This window comes from Nicotiana attenuata, unplaced genomic scaffold (assembly GCF_001879085.1).
Source record: "Nicotiana attenuata strain UT unplaced genomic scaffold, NIATTr2, whole genome shotgun sequence".
Taxonomy (NCBI): Eukaryota; Viridiplantae; Streptophyta; class Magnoliopsida; order Solanales; family Solanaceae; genus Nicotiana; species Nicotiana attenuata.
This window is the reverse complement of record NW_017676469.1, coordinates 15,692-34,217: the sequence shown is the minus strand read 5'-3', so window position 1 is coordinate 34,217 and position 18,526 is coordinate 15,692. Positions and strand designations below refer to the sequence as shown.

Sequence of the window (18,526 nt, the reverse complement as noted above, 5' to 3'; positions counted from 1 at the left end):
CCGCTTCTGCGCAACTTGTCCGCTTCTGCGGAAAATTACCCTAGCCATGCCTTCGCTTCTGCGGTTCCTCCAAGCCCGCACCTGCGGAAACAACAATCTTCCAAGAACTCGCACCTGCGACCAGCCCCTCGTATCTGCGGAACCGCATATGCGGCCCCTTTTCCACAGATGCAGAAGTACCAGATATCAGCAAACCAACAATTTCACAACTCCAAAATCCATTCTGATGGCTATCCGAAATCACCCCGAGGCCCCCGGGACCTCAACCAAAAGTGCCAATCCATCTTAAAACATCATTCAAACTTGCTCCAATCATCAAAACACCACAAATAACACCAAAACCCTCAAATTACATCGGATTCAAGCCTAAGTTTCCCAAAAACTTCCGAAACACGCATTTATCAAAAACCCAGCCAAACGACGTTCGAATGACCTGAAATTTTACGCGCACATCCCAAATCACATAACGAAGCTACAGCAACTCTCGGAATTCCATTCCGACCCTCGGATCAAAATCTCACCTATCAACCGGAAATCGCCAAAATACTAACTTTGCCAATTCAAGCCTAATTCTACACCGGCCTCCAAAACCAATTCCGATCACGCTCCTAAGTCATAAATCACCCAACGAAGCTAACCAAATCATAAAAATTCCGATCCGAGCTCATATACAAATAAGTCAACTCTTGGTCAAACCTTCCAAATTCAAAGCTTTCAACTGAGACTGTTCTTCCAAATTCATACCGATTCCCGTGAAAACCAAAACCAACGATCTGGATCGGTCATAAAACATCGTACGGAGCAAGTCATGCCCGAGAATTGGCGATCAAAGTGCAAAAGCTCAAAACGACCGGTCAGGTCGTTACATTATTATAAAAGTGGGAAGCCCTAAACTGAAAAGTCAACTTACTTTATTACCCTTATTAAAACTTTTACTACCCTACTTAGAAGTAATTAAATAAAAAAGCAACGATTAGCAAACCCCAAACCAACGGCTTCATATACGAAGGGATGCCTTCTTGAGACAAGTTCTGTTACTCATTTATATATGAACGGATGCGTTCTTTCAGACAAGTTCCAAATAGTGGGATCTCAAGTAGGTAAATTTTTTCTTTTTTCTTTTTCATTGCTAGTTTCCTTTTTTTTCTTTTTTTACATTTTATTTAAAAGAAAGTTGAAGTAAATTTCTCAAGATATGCTTCTTTATGATTTCCCCCTTTTTGATTGCTTATTTATTATTATTTTATTATTATCTTTTTTGTTAATTATTGGCTTTTAAATATTTACCAACAGAAGGAAATAAGTTTTGTCAACTGTTGTGTTCCAACAATGACGGTTTCCTACGATTTTTTCCTATTTGGTGAAAGTTTTTNTGTTTTAGTTTGTTTTCATTGTACCGAGACAAACATTGATGTATTTCTATTCAGACTTGTTTTTAGCATTACTTAGTAGCTCGTGAGTTAGCGACACCAGTCTTGGGTATAGGAATGTTAAACTTCCGCATTTTTGGTTTTCAGTTATCTATGCTTTTAAGTCTTTCGCTTTTATTTATACGACTCGTAATATTTATATTGTTGAGGTGTTATCAGGGAATATTTAAATGTTTGGCTTGCCTAGCTCCGTTAGTAGGCGCCATCACGACTCCCGATGGTGGGAAAATCCGGGTCGTGACATTAGCAAGCGAGAATTGGTAAGATATGGATGTTATAGGATGATTTTCTGTTAATATTTTCAATATATTTTCATGTATTTCATTGTATTCATTGTCTATTTTTCATTGTGATTCAATGTATCTCGTTGTATTCCATGTATTTCATTGTATTCACTGTCTTTTTTTCTTATTGTATTTCAATGTATCCCGCTGTATTCTATGTATTTTATTGTATTCACTGTCTCGCTATATGCCAGGAATGTATTAATAAGTTTTTTTAATTAATATAATTTATGTATTCAGATGTATTATATAATTTCTCTGAAGATTGCTATATTTTTGGGGTATTTTTCGGTTGAGAATCCTTTTTATAACTGAAAATACAAAAATTGTGTGTTATAATTGAGTTTGTTGAGTTATATTAGGAGCCTATTATGTTAATTGATTTACTTTCCGTTTTAAAAACAGTGTAATCCCTTATTTCACGCCGTGAATGCAGTTGAATACAATAATCTGTCCAGCTGTAATCCCATGTTTCACTCCATGAATACAGTCGAATACACTCGAATACAACAACTAATTAGCTGGACTTCCCTGATTCACGCCTATTTTTGCTACTGTATTCATGAATACAATAGCTTAAATACATCAAATACATCTTATAACCACATAAAAGGTATCTATAATCCGTAATATAGCAAATGATATCTATAGATGGCTAATTACTACTAAAAGATGGTGCTTTATGAAAATTATATCACATATATATTTTAACTTAGAGATATAATTTTAATTTTTTATTCCAAATAGAAAATTTTAATTTGTTCGCAATATTAATTATATCCTCTGTGCTAGCAAAGAATTTAATAATATTTCATTTGGACTAATAACTAATTTTTTGATTAATTAAATTATTTAATTTAATTATCAAATAATAAAGTAATTAATCCTTTAGCGAAGATCAGAACACTCGTTAGTGTGCGACCCAATAGGTTCAATACTAAGTCGGTAGTAAATTGATCACATTAATATACTAATCAAGAGTGGCGTCTAGTAACACTCCTGAACGACCGGATAGCATGAAGTATACAATTTACTCTCAAGAACCTATAGAAGAATGAAGTAATATTTCCTTCTGTCCTTATAGCTCTGAGTCACCCTAGGATATGGTTCAACTGTCAAATCCTAATAGGCGACCAACTATGTATGCATGAACATTAATCGACCATTGAATGACCTAAGGAACTCTTTTTTTCTTTTCATTCAGTTGCCCAGGTCAAGGTCTTAGTTTGGTCGTTTATAATTTATGACAACATGGAGTTTAAAGTCATTACCAAGAGTTGACAGATTCCATCTTGATCAATCACTAATTCTACAAGTATCACCCTATATGCATCATACCTAATTTAATCATACCTAATATCCTTTCAAGTATCACCCTGGTATCAAATCACAGTAAATAACTTGTCAATTACTATTACGATCTCAGGTCAAAGGAAACTTTTGCATCACATTCTTCAAGAGAATATCCTATCGACAGTTTTTGGTAATTCTAACAATTAGGAATTTTTCAATGAGTTGGTTCAATGATCATATCTCTATATGCATCATCTATCTATGTAATTTAGTTAATGAGATCAACTAATCTATATCACATAAAGACGATCACATAAATATTGATCTAACCGGATTACTAATGTCCAAATTAATAATCCTACGATCAATAAAAAAGTTTAGATTAAATTGTAAGAGACTTTACTCTCATTATCATGATCTCCATCACGATGACAAGCCTCAAAATTTAATCAAGGACCTTATTAAATTAATTAAGCAATTAATAATAACTATGATAAAAGAATATCAAATGCCATATATTTTTATATCAAATAACGTTCACAAAATTATGTTCAAATCATAGAATATGAGATTGCATCTAGGGCATATCTACTATATCCCTAACAATATTAGAGCCAATCGCTCTTGTACTTCATTCCCAATTTCACTTGCACTTGTCAAACTCCTTTGCGCCAAGAGCTTTAGTGAATGGGTCTGCAGCATTTTCCTTTCCATCAACCTTTTGAATCTCGACGTCTCCACATTCAATGATTTCTCTTATCAAGTGATACCTTCGCAGAACATGTTTGGATTTTTGGTGTAATCTTGGTTCTTTTGCCTGAGCAATGGCTCCAGTATTTTCACACAACAATGGGACTGCATCTTCTATTGAAGAAACCACACCAAGTTCAATTAAGAACTTTTTCATCCATACAGCTTCCTTAGCAGCTTCACTAGTTGCTATATACTCTGCTTCAGTCACTGAATCAGCTACTGTAGCTTGTTTGGAACTTTTCCAACTCACTGCATCTCCATGTAAGGTGAATACATAATCATAAATAATTTGCTATCATCTTTATCTGAAGAGAAACTTGCATCAGTATAACCTTCAAGTTTCAACTCAGTATCTCTATAAATGAGAAATTGGTCTTTATTCCTTCTTAAGTACTTAAGAATGGTCTTTACCACCTTCCAATGTTCCTCACCAGGATTTTCCTGATATCGGCTAGTCGGTCCAAGTGCATAAGCCACATCAGGACGTGTACATGTCATGGTATACATGATAGCTCCCACTGCACTAGCGTGTGGGATCCTACTCATGCGTTCTCTCTCTTCAGGTGTTTTAGGACAATCCTCCCTACTGAGAGTAATCCCAGTGCTTATCGGTAGATGGTCTCTTTTGAAATTATCCATGTTATACCTTTTGAAGATGGTATCAATGTACAAAGACTAGGAAAGTCCAAAGCTTCTTCGATCTATCTCTATAGATCTTTATTCCTAGTATATAAGCTTCTTATCCCAAGTCTTTCATGGAGAACTGTTCAGATTGCCAAATCTTGGTACTTTGCAATGCCGATATGTCATTTCCTATGAGTAATATATCATCAACATACAATACTAAGAATATAATTATGCTCCCACTACCCTTTTTGTACACACAAGGTTCTTCTTCGCATCTAACAAAATTAAACTTTTCAATTGTCTTGTTAAAACGAATATTCCAACTACGAGAAGCTTGTCCATAAATGGATCTTTGTAGCTTGCAAATTTTATTATGATCAGACGGAGATGTGAGACCTTCAGGTTGTGTCATTTACACATCCTCTTCTAGCTCACCATTAAGGAAAGCTGTTTTCACATCCATTTGCCATATTTCATAATCATAGTATACTGCTATAGCAAGAAAATTCCGAATTGATTTGAGCATTGCCACGGGAGAGAAAGTCTCATCATAGTCGAATCTTAAAAACCCATTTACAACCTATAAGTTTTATATCCTTTAAAGGTTCAACTGAAGTCCATACTTTATTTTCCTTCATGAATTTCATTTCGGATTCCATGGACTTTTGCAATTTCTCATAATCAGAACTTTGTATAGCCTCTTCATAGGTCTTAGGATCATCATCATTATGATCAACCTCGTTTGATACATCATCTTGTACCATTAGATTTAATCTAGTTGGTAAAGAAGAAGTGGTGCCTCGCGCCGTCGCTCGCTCGGCTTCGGATTCGGTCAATTGATTTGATTGATAATTTTTAGAACCAAATTTATTTTCCTTTTCCATCATTTAATATTTTCTTTTCTAATATTTTTTCGCGGAATCATTTTCCAATGGTCGAGTTCGCGACCAAATATTCCATTCAACAGAAATTTAGATAATTTCTGCTGAATAGACACCTTACCAACGAACAGGCACCTTTGCACCTGTTGGGACTCAACTTCGTTGGCTACAAAAATAGAGAGGCTTAGCCTCATTTTCCACCACCGAAAATCTGAAACTCTCCCCTCAATCTTCTACATTCTACGTTGGTTTTCAAAAGCAAAACGTAAGTATTTTGTGTGATTTGCTCCGCCATTTGAGTTCGCTGATGTTCTGTGATTTGAAGTACCGCTATCACAGAATAGTTATTCCATTCTATTCTGGGAGGAATTAATCCGAAACCTTAGTCAACTGTGAGGGGTTTAAATTCCTTAAGAAAATACAAGAAACTTGTGGGCTCAAAATTTTTTCTGTTTTATTTTCTTAAACTAATGTTTGTTAATTTACTGGTTTTGAATACAGTGGACAAACAATACCAACACATTCTTCCAACATTTATCCCTCTCGTGAAAATGTTCTACGAAGATAAAATGAAGTAAAGGGTAGAATGTGAAGAAAGAAATTACCATAACAATCATATCACACCATATTAGTTATTTCACAAAATGATTTTTTTTTATCGTATGTAACACTAAATTTAATCATATAATATTAAAGTTTTGAATAACAATCAATACAAGCATTGCTTTTAAATGTAACAAAAAACTACAATGCAATAAAACATACAATTCAAAGGAAGTGATCTCCTATAATCCAAGACAATAAAATAAATAGATTTTCGCAGCAACAGACGAATAGCCTGAACAATATATAGATAGAATAATGAGAATCGATATTTATAAATTATCAGCTACCTTAACCTATTTTACCATATGTTTTTTCTTTTTCTTTGTTTATACACCATGAGACTAAAGTATGTTTTTATCTATAAAGTACCGGAAAGAACTAATGAAACAAGCAGAAATGACTCTAGGTATTCTGTCGTAGTCACTTCTTTGGCCGTTGTCTAAAACATAGGCAACATTTGCAAAAGTATTTATTATTTAACCACTGCCAACATCCGCCTTTTCTTCGTTGCATAATATATAATTGTAGACGTCCCAGTAAGAGGAGAAGGAAAGCAAGCTATCAGAGAACAGTCAAGTTTCTCAGTACCGATTAATTCTATAATAATCTGATCGTAATTCGTATGTTTCTACTTTTGGTTAAGACTAAATACTTACACTCGGCCGAGCCGCGCGGGCCCGGCTTTTCCACTTTTCTCCTGTAGACCTAAATTGATGTAATCTTTCTAAAAAATAATAGCCGACAATATATATATATATATATATATATATATATATATATATATATATATATATATATATATATATATATATATATATATTAGCAAGGCAAGCNAGGCAAGCCCGTGCAACGCCCGGGCCAATACTTGCTTGACTTGGTATTTTAGGTAAGCAAAACAATCCTTTTTTTCCCAGGGTTGATAAGTAGGTTAGCCGTAGTCCTTTAATGAAGGGTATGAATACCATTAACCTATAGTAACATATACAAAAAGTATTTACATACTATCACTTTGGTTATGATTACACAAACATGGGAGTTCAGAGACTAACATCTTTGCACGTTAATGCAAAGTTCATTTTCATCCATCTAAAGTCCGTTAGCGTCACAGGGCTTGAACTCTTTTCTCCTGAAAGAGAGTAACCTGCAAATACATATAGCAAGATAGGGCAATTTCAAACGTTAAAGCCTAAAAGTTATAGTATTTCCTTGTTTCGAAAATTATGGAAGGTAAAAATAGAGCATAAAAAATTCCCAATGTGTAACATAGCTTAGACTGAAAAACATATATAGCAGTTAAATATGATGTCACTTCCAGTTTGCATCTCGAAAATCCAAAATGCCACTTGACGGCCTTGAACAAAAGTCAATTACAATTAATCAAAGGCAAGTACGCTCCCGAAAAGCAAAACAGAGCTTTTAAGCACGACTTTTTGGAAAAGACAACTTAGGGTCGCATTCAGTGCAAGGTTCTGAGCATCTATGTAGATAAACCTTGTGGGCTGTGGCTATCTGAACAAATATTTGTAAGCGATAAACTTATTTGAATCATATCGATATGGTAGACAACCTAGTACACAAGTCAAATAATATTGTGGAAAAGATAAAGAGTTAAAACAAAATGAAAATTATCACATTACTCATTCAAAGCACTCCTCGCTTTGTTTTGGCCCTATGTTAACCTTTTAAGGCTAGTTTAGACTTAGGACGTATGAGCCTTTGCTTCTAATGACATGAGTTAAACCAAATTAGGATGAAATAAAATTCACCTATCTTATAGTAGTAATTAGGTTAATGTGCTCCTTAAGCTCAACACAAGTTTGTTATGCCGATCAATCTTTAAAAAAACAAGTCGCATAAACCGATTCTACTGATTTTAAAAAATCATCGCAGAACTAGTATCCAGAAGGTACTTATGCCATGTGTCTTTTCAAGAAATTGTTAAGAGACAAGTACTTAAGAGCCAAGTTCTACTGGACATCTAGGCTACTTTATCTAGGCTACTTAAAGATAAAGTTTTCGCCAGAAAGATAATGTCAACAAATTAGTGACTTTGCGAGCTCACATAGTTGAGATACAACATTTAGAAGTTGCATCTATTTTTTCTCCAATTAATTCATAAGGCATTATCCATGACTAAAGACCTCGTATGTAACAGATCAACGAATCAGTATACTAAGATCTTCCCGTCTCAACAAATAAACCATATATATACCAACCTTTAACCACACAGATAGCAAATCCTAAGTATTTTCACATTTCTTCCATCAACCCGTTGCGTGAACATCCTTTTGGGGGAAGTCTCCTGCTAGAATTTTTAGTGTAGTAACATCCTTTGTCTTTTAGAAAATCTGCAATCCCATAGTTTCAATCCCTATGAAGCTTATTCAAAAATCTAGGAAAACACATATCATCTAGTGTAGTAACTCTGCAACAGTATTATTCTCATAATTTTTTGAGATTACCATAAATTTCATGAGATAATTTTTTTTTAAAAAGGCACATTGACGCTCCTTATATTTTGAGAATTGTTGTTCCTTAATCTGTTGATGTTCTAAATCTGTAGTATCTCGATTTGCGATATTTCTTTTCCAAATAGTTATAATTTTGTCGGATTGTAATTTTCTATAATATCAATTATGAGTTGCATCTAGTTTTCATTATTACGACAAAGTTAGATAAACAGTAGCCATGCTGCAATAGACACATATCGGTGGAAGTAAAATGAACACATTTCACAAAAGTATTTTTTAAATAAAATGATGTACAATGCATGATATCTTGCTCGATAGTTCTGTCTAGTGAATCTAAACACTGTACCTTTGAGAGAGCTAAATTATCGATGCTTATGTTATAATACTGGAAGAAGATTTGGAATGAAAATTCACCTTATTTTAGGCATATCGTCAAACACCTTGGCTGCAACTAAATTATTTTCCTTCATTACACTTCCTTTTTCCCAAGATGGCAACTCAGTGTGCTCAGTCCCGTTAATCACAAAATTTTCATGCAAGCGTTTGAACAAATAACCACATAGTATACAGAATCCCCCACAAATAAAAAATTGAAAAGGCAAAGGGGAGCGAAAACATATAAATCAAATATCCAGAATCTTACATAGTGAATTAAAAAGAAAAGTAAAGCACAACTGGGGAAAAAAATTCATGGACAGACGACAAATGAAGATTCAGTCTATCGAAAAAATAAAATCAAATATTCACAATCACCACGAAAGAATAAAGCTAAACTAAACAGACTTGGAAATAATCTCTTCCTTCACTTTTAGGCTCTATGATATTATCCCGTGGATACATGCATGTGTATTTTGGAGGGTGTATTCATAGATGTTCTGTATGTACACAAAAAATACGGGATACACAGAACAAGCAAATACAAAGAAAAAAAATTATTAAAATCTGGAGGAACAATTAAACAACACAGACGAACAAAGTTGAATACCAGAGAAAAGATAGATTAAAATTTGAAAAAGCAAAAGAAGAGAAGAAAATAATGGCTTTTTAATTGTAAAACAATAAAGGAAGACGAACTTACAATTAATGGACTAAATATTTTGCAGAAGTAATATTTTCTGCTGAATTTCATAGTTCGAACGAAGTCTTTACAGAACAGAAAGAATGCAGTGGCAAGTCGTTCAGTGTCTCCCTCCCATAAAAAGAGGCGATCATTCAGTTGCATCGTGTAATGACACGTAAGTCACAAGATGAGCAGTTGCATAAAAGCATAAAAAGACACTTATAGCTTCAATCACACGTGTGCAGCTTTAAGAAGGCACGTATAGCTTCAATCACACGTGTGCACACATGATTTGTTAAAAGAGAAATGCAATACAGAAAGGGCAAATAAATTCAAGTCAGACCCATTTACAGTACAATCCTTATTACCTTCTGTGTATATATATATATATATATATATATATATATATATATATATCCATATATTATATGTTGGTGAATATTTATATAGAAAAAATATACATAAATACTAATCAGTGTATATTGTTGTTGGCTAATGAATGTAATTATTTTTGACCGACTAATCAAATGTATGCAACTTGCCCTAATTTTAATCTACAGATATTACCCTCGTGCTTACAAATTAAGGAGAAAGAAAAAAATTGTGTTCGTCAAAGGTGGTTACAAAAGCCATATAGAAAAAGTAGGACGAAAAAAAGAACACACGAACTGATTGTTGTTGTTTTCTCATGGTCAAGTACGCAAAGGATAAAATCTTTGAGTAACTCTGAGTTTATTTTTCATGGCCGATTAAAATAAATGAAAATAATTAACCCTTAACATGGTTACGTTTATTGACATTATCTTTTGATGTTTGAAGAGGAAAAAACAAATTAGTAAGGAGAGTGCACTAATTATTGTATTAGTACTATTCTGAGTTTGGTATACACCAACTTGCTATTTTTAAAGTTGCATGAAACGAGCCAAATCACACACATATCTTTTTAGTTTTGGGAAAGCTTTTCCAAAGAGTTCTCTAATCCAATTAAAAGGGGCCATAGTCTGCAAGTGACACTTCTTTTTTTTTTTTTTCACCCAAGTACAACGCAGAGTGACTTTAAGCCTAATTTTATTCTTCTTTGCACTTAACTACGTACTAGATGTAGTCAGACCGTGCTAAAGCACGGGCCCAACAATTAAGTTTTCTCATATGAGCTTCTTTTCCTTTTTAACTCTTTGACGAATATATTAGAACCTGTCAATTACATAATGTAGCCAAGGGTTTGATCATTAAAAAATAACTACTGCAAGTAGAGAAGCGTAACGTACTGTACAATAAATTACTGCACAATAAGTACTTTTCAGAAAATTTAAAAAGGTAAAATCAGTGTTAAGTCAAAAGCTGCACAAAGTAACCAGCTCCGGTTTTCATTTGAATTCAATATCTGTTCAAGGGTGTGTTTGGTTAAAAAAATGTTTTCCCGGAGAATAAGTAGTAATCTTATCTATTTTCCGGTGTTTGGTACGCAAACTAAGGAAAATGACTTCTCAAGAATATTCATAAATAATTTAGAGATAGTAAACATGAAGCCATAAACTTTCAAACCAACAACCTTCTAAACTCACATTTTTCATAAACTTTCAAACCGCTAAACTTTCGAAACCGCAAAATTTCTAACCCGTAAACTTCCAAACACATAAACCTCCAAACTCATAACTTTGTAACTTGTAAAATTTTAAACCTTTAAACCGATAAATAAAAAAACTAAAACTGAAAAATATATTTTAAAAAAAACTATTTATGGGGGGGGGGGGGTAATGCAGTTGGGGGATGGGTGGTGCAGAAAAACGAAAAAACAAAAATTTAAAATTGCAATAAAAGAAATAAGGTGAAAAAAATAATGTTTTTTTGCGGGAGAGGGTGGGGGTGGGGGTGGGGTGGAGGGGTAATAGGGTGGGTGGTAACGGAAAAACTAAAATTTAAAAAAAAAACCGTTTTTGGAGAGAACGGATGGGGTGGGTTGGTGAGGATAGGGAAGGTTGAGAAGGAGTTTTGAAAAATATTTTCCATTCTCTTAATAAGGAAAAAAATGAGTTCATAAGGAAAATATTTTCCAAAATATTTAAGCCAACCAAACATGGGAAAATTAAAAAATATTTTCCAGAAAATGTTTTCCTACATACCAAACACACCCCAAGTGTGTTATACGACCCAGACCGTCACGCTGGTCCAGTTTAGTTAGAATGAGCAATTTTTCTTTCAAAAAGTCTACCAAACTTAGCAATATGATCTCCCATGACTTCTTTCAAAATAATTTTTCTTGTCTTTAAACAAATAGCCTTACCCACATACACACCAAAGTCCTCCCTAACAAGATCTTGTATTTTCCACCCTTTAATGGTAGGTTGTGAAATAATCCTCTCTTTATAATGATTAGCTAGATATTTTGAATTGCAAAGAAAGTTGATGTTGGTCTTATGGCATTTATGTCTAGGATTATATGTCTTAACTGTGAAATTTGAACTCCTACCTTCCTTGCTAGCATATATCATCCAAGGACAACCATCTTTGCACTTCACCCTAACTCTACTTGGCTCATTCTTATATTTGTCTAGTTGAACCCCTTTCTTTACAACATACTTGGTCAAAGCCTCTCTGAACTCTTTCACATTTTCAAATACTTGACCAATCTCCCAAATAACTTTCTCACAAGAAGGATCATATACTACCCCGTTACTCTTTATCCTTACCCTCAAGTTTTCTTCTACTACTTCATCATCACTGACAGCTTCACCTTCAGATTCACTAGCAAAGCTGTCAGCCTCTGATGAGTCGTAATATGGCTCATCATCATCACCTCCCAATTTATCCTTCAGATTTTTTCTTTCTTTATCAATATCATCATAACCTTCATCTAGTCCAGCCTCACCTAGAAACCCATCAGGTCTTTCTTTCCTACTTTTTTTCGCTTTTTTTACTTTGAAAGCCTTTAAATCTTGTTTCACAACCCTAAGTTCTTCATGGACATCACTTCCATAATCATCAGAAAGTTCAAATTCTTCTTCAGTGCCTGCATCTTCTTCAGAGGAAGTACTGGAATTATTTAGATCTCCACTAGCAGAACCTTCTTTCTGGAAATCACCACTGGCAGCATCTACTTCTTCTCTTATATTTTTTTCAGCCCTTTCAGAAGTATTTAGAGAAGAAGGAAACTCTAGATCTAGATCTATAGTTGGAGCTGGTGCAATTATTGGTGGGTGTGGAATAAATAAAGGCTCAGATTCCCTGCTGCCCCCATTTATATTAGTTAATTGACTACCACCTCCCTTTTCAACATTCACATGTGTGACGACCATAAGGGTCATCACCGTGGTTCTCCATTTTTCCGCGCTTCCGAGGCCTTGGAAACCTCACTTTTGGTTGCCTCGATTTGCGTGCGCACTCCGGGCGCGAAGTCGAAAATTTTTTATGTTAAAATATATGAATTCTGTGAAAAATTTGGTGAATTATGATATTAATATTGATATAGTTGACTTTGGTCAAAATTATGGGTAAACGGACCCGGACCCGTGATGTAACGGTCCCGGGAGGTCCGTAGGAAAATATGGGACTCGCGCATGTGCCCGGAGTCGAAATCCGGGGTCCAGAACCTCGGTAAAAGAATTTTTCTGATAAATTGTTTTCTGAAATTGATAAGGAAAAATGGAAATGAAAATGAGTTAGAAAATATAGGTATCGGGATCGTATTTTGGTTCCGACGCTCGGTACAGGTCTTAAATATGCGTTAAGCGCTTCCTGTGAAATTTGGTCGAAATCGGACGTCGTTTGACGTGTTTCGGACCTAAATAGCTAAAGTTAGAAGTTTATGAACTTTGAAATAAAAATTATGAGTTTTGGGGGTTGATTCTTTGATTTTGATGTTATTTTAGCGATTTGATCGCTCGAGCAAGTTCGTAGGATGATATCGAGTTAGTGTGTGTGGTTGGTTGGGAGCCCCGAGGGCTCGAGAGTGTTTCGGAGGTGTTCCGAGAGGTTTTAAAACTTAGAAAAGTTGCAGAAAAGTCTGCAACAGGTGCCCAGTCATTTCCTTCTTCGCGATCGCACTCTCTCTCCCGCGTTCGCGAAGCATCAGAATTTCCTTCATCGCGTTCGCGTACAACATCATGCGTTCGCGTAAGCCAAATTTGGGACCCCAGTATTTTCCTCTTCGCGTTCGCATTCAACTGTTCGCGAATGCGTAGCCTTGCAGCTTTCTTCAGCGCGTTCGCGTGGGCTTTCACGCGTTCGCGTAGAACAAATCCTGGACCCCCCAGTGTTTCTCCTTCGCGTTCGCATCCTCCCAATCGCGAACGCGTTGACCTGCCCAGTTACCCTTCGCGAACGCGGCCCTCTTCCCGCGAACGCGAAGGGCAATTTTGCCCAGTTATATTTTTAATTTCCAGAACAGTGTAGTTACGGGAATTTCATGAAAACACACGAGCTCCTTCTTCTCCAAGGTCTTTAGGCGTCCATTGAAGCTCCCTTTCACCAAAACTTCTTGGGTTAGTAAATCTTAACTCGTTTTCTTCATTTTCCATCAATATTTGTTGAATTCCTAAGCCTAAAACATATAATTTAGGGTAGAAATTGGGGGAAATGGGTAGAGTTAGGTTTTTGAAAATTTTGGGCGATTCAACCTCAATTTGGGGTCGGATCTTGAAACAAATTATATATTTGAACTCGTGGGGTTATGGGTGATTGGAATTTGGTCCGAGCCTCGAGTTTGGACCATGTGGGCCCGGTGTCGGATTTTGCTATTTTTGGAAGAATGGTAGGAAATTCATTTCTAGGCTATGGGATTATGTTGTTGAGCCTCATTTGATATTATTGAATTAATTATGATTAGATATCATTGTTTCGGAGTCGAATTCTAGAGGAAAGGCGGTGTTAGAGGCTTGATTGCTATTTTCGGACCGTGGTAAGTGTTTGATCTAACTTTGGCTTGAGGGAATAGGATTAGAGTATCATAAATGCTATTTGCTAATTGATCGAGTACGGTGTATAGGCGTGGTGACGAGTGTCTATACACCGGAGTCTAGCATGACCGTGGGTCTTTGTTTGTACTTGTTTATGAGATAATTTGGAACTCTTCTAAGCTACAAAAATGTTTTTCTGCAAATGTGAAGAGTCGGAGGATAAGTTGTGAAATATTAACAGTTTTGAGCATTGGCTCGAGTGTTAAATACCATTGAGTAAGAGATGAACGTATTGAAAAGAGTTGTGATTAATCCCTTGCCAGGATGGTTTGATTACAGTGAGTATTGCCCTTGCCGGGTTGTGAAAGATATTGTTATTGTTTCCTTGCCGGGACTTGGTTGTTATTTGTGTTATTCCCTTGCCGGGACAGTTCATATTACTTGTTTATTCCCCTTGCCCGTTTGGTTGTGACTTTTATTTGGGTGAGGAAGAGTGAAATTGCACGAAGGGTCATTCCGTGCTATTCTTGATTATATTTGCACGAAGGGTCATTCCGTGCTATTCTTGATTATATTTGCACGAAGGGTCATGCCGTGCTATGTTTTGACTATTTATGCACGAAGGTACATTCCGTGCTCTGATTTGATTATATTTGCACGAAGGGTCATTCCGTGCCGTGAGATGAGAGCTATGTGAGGGAAAGCACGAAGGGTGATGCCGTGCATTTTATTTGATTGCTTTGGGTGAGATTGAGAGTAAAAGCACGAAGGGTGATGCCGTGCAACTATTGAATTTCTTATTCTTTGATAATTATTGTTGTGCCATGTTTCTTAATTACGCTGTTGAACTTTATATCCAAATTGTACTCTCCCACAGCATGTCCCCCCCCTTTTAACTGTTTAGTTCCGGTATTTTCTTTCCTTTTGTTGCATATTTGTATATAAAAATTGTACATGTTGGTTTGGTAGTCCTGTCTAGCCTCGTCACTACTTCGCTGGGGTTAGGGCAGGCACTTACCAGCACATGGGGTCGGTTGTGCTGATGCTACACTCTGTGCATTTCTTTGTGCACAGATCCAGGAGCAGCTTTTGGACAGCAGCAGTAGGATTCTTATCCGGGAGCTATCTTCAGTCCAGGGACTCTCGAGGTAGCCTAGTTTGCGTTCGCAGGCCGAAGTCCCTTTCCTTATTTCAGTTTGTTTTCATTGTATCGAAACAGACATGTGCATTTCTTTCATTCCGACTTGTTGTAGTATTCTATAGTAGTCCGTGAGCTAGTGACACCAGATTTTGGGTAGGGATGTGTTTCAAATTTCCGCATTTTTATATCTTTTGTTAAACTTAAAGTCTTCCGCATTTCTTTAACTGTTGTTAGTATATTATATTGTTGAGGTTGGATAGTGAATGTTTAACGTATGGTTGGCCTAGCTCCGTTAGTAGGCGCCATCACGACGCCCGATGGTGAGAAAAATCCGGGTCGTGACAACATGTTGGCCAACATGCCCCACATCCTCAAAATTAGAGTCATTGTAGATAAATATATCTATTGTGTCCCCATCATTCAACAATACTCCAAGGTCTAACAAATTCTTGTCTTTCTCTAGTTTTACCAATTTGCCACCCTTAGAAGGTGCAATATAAGTGGGTCCCAATTTAGTAACCCCAAAATCCTTTGCAATATCTACTAATTCAGGGATAGATAAGTGATCAAATCAATATTGAAGGAATACTCATCCTACCTCCAACAAAAACAGGCCCTACTTCACTTACCAACATTACACCAATTTTCCATCTAAAATTAAAGTACTTAGAAGCCATGGGACAACCTACAACCATATACATAATTCATCAATATTTAACTTTCAAAATTAATAGTACAATGTTGTAACTTTTAACTTTTGGTTTTGTCTGTTTGAAATAGTTGGAGAAGACCATTGAAAAAGCTTGATGACCGGAGAAGAAACCACAAATGATCAGAAATACACCACAATTGAAGTCTTATTCTACTCTATTGAAGAGGCATTGGAAGAGGCATTTGAGAAATTTTTTAATAGAGAGAGAAGGGTGTTTATAAAAATGAAAGGGGAAATGTTTTACTTCTAACGTTGCTGCCTTTTACCTTTTCTTTATTTTTTCCCCTTTTTTTTCTTTAGTTATTAATATTATAATTTTAATACTCATTTTATTTGCCTGCGTGGAGTACAAATTGTCCACATGTACCGCGCGTGTATGCACTTAACTAGGTGTAGGAGACTCGGGGGTTTTTAAATTCACTTATCCTAGTGTAGGGGTAATTCGAACCAGAGATAATTTGGGGAGGAAACTAATAATTCTCGACATGTTTAGGGGGTACTAAGGCATTTTGCCAAAATAGTACAACATTCTTCTTAAGGAATGTTATTAATGAAGTGCTATTATATTGTACAGATTAAAAAATTGTAAAGCACTATACCATAGAAAGTTCGGGTAATTATTAGTTCTGAAAAGGCTTACTCTATTTCCAGTCTGATGCTGCTTTTTCATGTGCTCCGGATACTCTAAATACAATCAAGTAAAATATATCAACACAATTCCAAGAAAATAATGACACTTGTAATCAAATTGACAATGAATAATCCAGCAGTGAGAATGACTACTGTTTGACTCTTTGGAGCCTAGAATATGGCTGTCCACCGGGACGGGCCGGCCCGTCCCGTCCCGCGACCCGTCCCGATCCCGTCCCGTCCCGCTAAAAATTAAACGGGATGGGGCAATGTTACGCGGGACACGGGACGGGACGGGACGCCCGTTTCGTCCCGTTTGTCCCGTCCCGTTTCGTCCAGCTTCGTCCCGTCCCGTCCCGCGTCCCGTCCCGTACCGCGTCCCGTCCCGTCCCGTCCCGCGTCCCGTCCCGTCCCGTGTCCCGTCCCGTCCCGCCTGTTTTTTTTTAATTTAAAAACTAGCTGTTGGGCAACGGCTTAAATTGCAAAAATAGCCGTTGCCAACGGTCCAAAAAGCCCCCACACCCCCCAAAACACCCCCAACCCCCCCTCTCCCCCCCAAACTTTTAATATAACCCCTAAGTTTAATATTTGACACTTTGGCCCTATTTTCTACTATAAATACCCCCCCATTCTTCTTCATTTTTTCCCACAAAAAATCAATCTTCTCTCTCAAATCTCTTACATTCTAATATTCTATATTATTCTCTCAATATTGTTACTATCAAGTGATATCTTTCAACTTTCAAGTATTTGGGCAAATTTTTTGGAGCTTTCAAGCTTCAAATTAGTTCGTCAAGTATTTGGAGCAATATTTCGGGCAATTTCTTCAAGTTTCAATATTTAATCACGGTGCACTCGTTCCATCTCCTAATTTTAATATATAATTTTTGCGTATCATTTTAGTGCTTAATTTTTGTGTTTACTTTACGTGTTATATTTTCGTATTTCATTTGTGTGTGTAATATTTGTATTAGCTTTTTTAATTTAGTTTCGTATTTAAATCATGGCACCTAAAAATGTATTTGGTATGTTTAAAAAAAGTAGTAAAAAAAGTAGTAAAGGTGAAAGTAGTAGTAATCCTAATCCTAACCCTTCTCCTATACCCCCCTAGAGTTCGAACGAATATTGATGAAATGACTCATGTTGATGAAACTTCATTTTCTCAACCCCCCACATTTTATGATGTTCATGTCGGAGAACAATTAGATCATGAAACTTTACAAAGACAATTTGGCAACGATATTTTTTTTGAGGATGAAGAAAATGAGGAAGAAGAATTAGACGAAACACCCACTAGTCCCGCAACACAAGCTCCAACTCAGAGTCAATCTCAGTCTGGAGCTTTACCCCCTGTACCCCCTGTAAGGGGTAAGCCTAAGGTTGAACGTCCCAAAACATCACTTGTATGGAATTTTTTAAACATGATAAAGTCAATCATCGTGCTATCTGTGAAAAATATAAGCAACAATTTGCACACTCATTAAGTGGTGGGACGGGGGGGTTAACTAGACACTTGAGAAGTGCTCACAAAGATTTATGGATAAAAACTAACATAGAAGCCGGAAAAATTATAGATCCTACCATCAGTACTGGCACTCCTAGTGGATCTGGTTCTAACCAAATTCAACAACAACTTGACCCTGCTTCCGGTCATATTTTACACAAATATAACAAAGATAGAGATCGTGAGAACTTAGCAAAAAATGGTGGCGGTCTGTGGCTTACCTTTTACTTTCCTTTCTT

General features: G+C 36.2%; 1 long non-coding RNA gene across 1 annotated transcript; it reads right to left on the bottom strand.

Annotated features, from left to right (window-relative positions):
• Nucleotides 1-6,833: 6,833 nt before the first annotated feature.
• Nucleotides 6,834-9,579, bottom strand: LOC109221024. Its single transcript, XR_002067188.1, has 2 exons — nt 9,424-9,579; nt 6,834-7,015 (listed from the first exon to the last, which is right to left on the bottom strand). It is a non-coding gene; the product is annotated as an uncharacterized LOC109221024 (long non-coding RNA).
• Nucleotides 9,580-18,526: the final 8,947 nt, after the last annotated feature.